This window comes from Lagenorhynchus albirostris, chromosome 2, assembly GCF_949774975.1.
Source record: "Lagenorhynchus albirostris chromosome 2, mLagAlb1.1, whole genome shotgun sequence".
Classification (NCBI taxonomy): Eukaryota; Metazoa; Chordata; class Mammalia; order Artiodactyla; family Delphinidae; genus Lagenorhynchus; species Lagenorhynchus albirostris.
In genome coordinates, this window is record NC_083096.1 from 116,642,536 (window position 1) to 116,646,843 (window position 4,308).

The 4,308-nt window shown below is 35.4% G+C and overlaps 1 non-coding gene across 1 annotated transcript; it reads left to right on the plus strand.

The window, feature by feature from the left end:
• The first annotated feature begins 3,254 nt into the window (after nucleotides 1–3,254).
• Nucleotides 3,255–3,361, plus strand: LOC132516515 (U6 spliceosomal RNA). The gene has a single exon (XR_009539348.1). It is a non-coding gene; the product is annotated as a U6 spliceosomal RNA (small nuclear RNA).
• Nucleotides 3,362–4,308: the final 947 nt, after the last annotated feature.

A 4,308-nucleotide genomic window follows, 5' to 3' on the forward strand; every position in this document is an offset into this window, starting at 1 on the left:
TCTTATCCTTTTATTCACATATTAATGCAACGCTTCTAGAAGAGATAAGAAGAATTCAGATTGTTAGAGTTAATTTGCAGAATCGTAGATTTTTTAAGATCATTGACTTTTATATTTGTCCCTCAATAAACCCTGTCCTCAAATCTTTTCCTTACTCTGCCCTTCTAGCGCATACTCTTGCTCCTGGGTTTCCGTCGGCATCTAAGATCCATTGCTTGTTAAAGTCCTTTAACTGACTTCACTGATTCACTGTCTCTGTGTAGACACAGCCAGTGTGTTTCCTCCTCTGTGTATTGTGCTCATCTACGGATTTTGGAAGTGATAGAGGAAGAGGTAGGTATGACGACAAGGGGAGCAAATGACATTCATAAATAAGAGCGAGAACAATACAATTCAAATTGACGAACAGAACAACAATGCTGTAAATAATGCACCCACAAAGTGAACAAATATATCTACTCTGCAATTGCTACACTCCCTATGCCTGATCTGGCATGCTGTTTAGCTACCTTTGAACACTTTGAGGGATTAAAGTAAGAACAAAAGATTTAGAACACTGCAATAAGTAAATCCTTGCCTGGCTTGTCAAATTACATACTTACTTTACAATATTTCACAGGTGGTGTTCCTGACCTGACTCCAGGCTAAGAGATTCACATAGCGAGTTTCTATACCTTAGCATATTTGCCTATAGAGAGATTTTAATACCTTCTTTGGAAAAATGTATCATGCTCAAAGACAAAATAAGTAGCAGGTTTTAACTTCACAAGCGCTGAAATATAATTTATTTTCTTTACATTTATTTTTATTTTGCTCATTTGTTTTGTTCCACGTGTGGTTTTATGTTTTGCTCAGTTGGATGATGAACACCCGGAGCATATGACGTACAGTATCTAGCAGAGTACCAGCTACCTATCCAGTGCTACTCTGTGCAAACGTGGAATGTTAAAGATGTGGAAAGTTAGACATCATTTATGGATATATTCAACAATTTATGTGCTAGACCCTGTGTTATATCTTCGAGATGAAAATATGATGAAAAGACCCTCAGTCCAGGGGAATGTCTTTTTTTGTTTCTCCACAGACAGTAACATATGTAAAGGACTGGAGGGTCATCTAAGAATAGATAAGCATTGTTCCTCTACTTGTGGACCTTTATTTCTAATCAGGATGAAGACTGACTAGAAATAGATAGAAAAAATATCTTTTTTCTCTAGAAAAAAATAGAGTTTTAATTACGATTTGACCATGCAACAAACCAATATATAGGGAGCGATGAATGTGTATCAGGGGAGTAAGACCTAGTCTGGAGGGTTATATTATAAAGTGTGTTGTTGTTCTTTTGTTTTTTGTATTTTTTTTAAAAGAAAGTGACTTTTCAGTTGTTTTAAAGATTGAAAGAATGAGTAGTTTGTAGGAAAAAAAAAAATCCAAACAGAAGGAATGGTTAATGCAAAAATCCTGAGGAGTAAAGATGAGAAACATCAGGATCTAAAAAAAAATATCAAAGGAGTTGGAGAACTTCAAGAGGAAGGTGGTGGTAATGTCATAGACATTAACAAATGCCAACAAAGATGTTGTTTTATTAACTCTCACTTAAATGAGCCATAATTTAATTTTAATCAAGTTGTCAACATGATTATGAGCCAGTGCTGTCAGATATTCTTGCATACTATCTATTAGCATTCTGCCATTCTTATGAAAATATTTAGATTAAATCACAGGAGAACAGACTTAACACACAAAATGTTTAAGAACTCTTTGGATACACTCTGTAAATTTTCACATATTTGACAAGTCAACCTCACACAAACACATTTATGCCCCACTTACCCCAATGTCACTTTTCACATTGTCTCTTCCTCAAGCCCACTGAAGTATGTATCACTGCTGACACCTGCTTGGCTTCCTTCAACTTCCTTGACACGGTTTTATCCAAACCCTCCTGATCCCTATCTAACTGTTGATTCTCTGGCTCTTTTTCTCCTCTGTTTTGCTCAATATAAGTGTCTCTGGATTTTTACCCTGGCTCACTTGACTTTCTTCTCCATATTCTCTTCCTTAATAATGTCATAAGTATTTGGAACACTGTAGCAGTTGATAGCATTTCTAATAAAAGTAAACTTTATTTATTACCAGATACTATGGTAAGTGGTGTGTTTTTATTTTTTGTTTTTAATTTTTTAACCAAATCTATCATTACAATTAATGCTTAAAACAACACTCTTTCTATCTGCTGCCTCTTTCTTCCTTGGTTTACAGTGTAGTACACAAATGACCCAATAAGAAAGTATTATTAGGTTTTCTATTTTATGATGAGAAGTGTGAACCTTAAGAATGTTAGCAATTAGCTCAAGATCACACATTAAGTAGCTGCAGACCAAGGATTCAAACTAGACAGGCTGACTTGAGATCACAAGCCTGGATCATAGTTAAAGACTGCCTCATTAAAGACTGATCACAGGGGCTTCCCTGGTGGCTCAGTGGTTGAGGGTTCGCCTGCCGGTGCGGGGTACACGGGTTCGTGCCCTGGTCCGGGAGGATCCCCCATGCCGCGAAGCGGCTGGGCCCGTGAGCCATGGCCGCTGGGCCTGTGCGTCCGGAGCCTGTGCTCCGTGACGGGGCGGCGGGGGTGGGGGAGCTGCAACAGTGAAAGGCAAGACTGATCACAGAAAGTAGAATCAACCCCAGAATGATGTTATGTGATAATTGTATAGGCTTAAAAACTAGTAAGGCATATTTTTGAATCCCCACATCATGTTATTAATTGTATGACTCTGGATAAATTTCTGAACTTCTCTGAGTTTTATTATTTATCAATAAAAGTAATATTTAAAAAGTCCCAACTATAGTTTTGTTATGATGATAATACATGCAAGCATTTAGTAGTCTGCCTAACACTTAGTCAACATTTAAAACTATTATTCTTCTTTGGTAGTCTCCAGGGTAATATATTTCTTTAGTTTTCAATGGATTCACTGTTGAACATCTATTCTTATATTGACTTATCAAATATAGGTCTGTTAAAATTTCCTTCTAAGATATAGGTGAATTTTTCCATAGTTCTTTCTTACTATGAAGATAAAAAATATTAACTCCCATCTAGTGTCCTGCTAGAGATGTAATGCCCACACATGACCACTGTACCTAATGTCTTATTACATCAACACTTCAGGTCCATTTTAGACCAGTTTTCTCTAATTGTTTAAGCCATTGATATAGTTGTTTAGATTTAGTCATTATGATATACTTTAGTGCTCACTTCAGCAGCACATAGGCTAGAATTGGAACAATACAGAGAAGATTAGCATGGTCCCTGCACAAAAATAATGTGCAAATTTATGAAGTGTTCTATATTTTTACATGGTAATTGTAAAGCATAATTCTCGCTGCTCTAATTCTAACCAGGATATCAAATTAAATAAAAATCATAACAATCTGTAGAAAGTAATAATTTCAAAAGGAATAATCTTTTATTTAGTTTAGTGTATTTAATTGCATTTACTTTGTTCTACTTATATACATCCATCTACTTAGTTTTTACCCTTATCTCCTCTGAATTAAAATAACTTCAACTTCTTTAAACTATCTCTTCTACATAATTTAACAAAGTGCTCTTCTAACATATTTCTATGCCACATTTCTTTTAAAGCACATTACTTTCTTAATATTCAAAATGATAATTCTGTCTACATCAATTTATTGAATGATTTTTAAAAGCAAATCATTATTTTAGGAGCTCTAGCAAAGTCGTAAATGAGCATGGCTTGACCCATTGCCTTGAAGGACTTGTAATTCAAGGAACGGAAAGATGTCTACCAAACCCAGTTCTCTTAATAGTATCAGCTAGCTTAAAAAGCACATATTTGCTTAAACAACCATTTTTTTTTCGTCAAAATAATCATGTTCCTTTACATAATTCTGTATGCTTTACAAATTGTTTTTGCATGTATCATCACATTTTCACAAGGATCCTTTTTGGAGAATTCTCCCACTTCACAGATTGGGAAATCTAGCCTCCCTGGGCCTCAGTCACTTAACTACGCATTAAGTTAATATTGGCATCCAAAGGAGGAAAGATCTTGAGACTTTTCCTTACTCTTGTCCCTTTGCTCCTGTCATCTGAATGGTCATGATCAAGGACAGGATTCAAAAAAACACCTAATATTAATGTCCTTTCTTATATCTCTCCCTTGAAAGGGCAAGGGCCATTGTTTATTGCTTCAAGGAATAGAAGAAAATTCATACTAGAAGTTAGAAATTTAAATTATCTTCCTATTTCTCTCACTAAATGGGAAAAAAGACTAA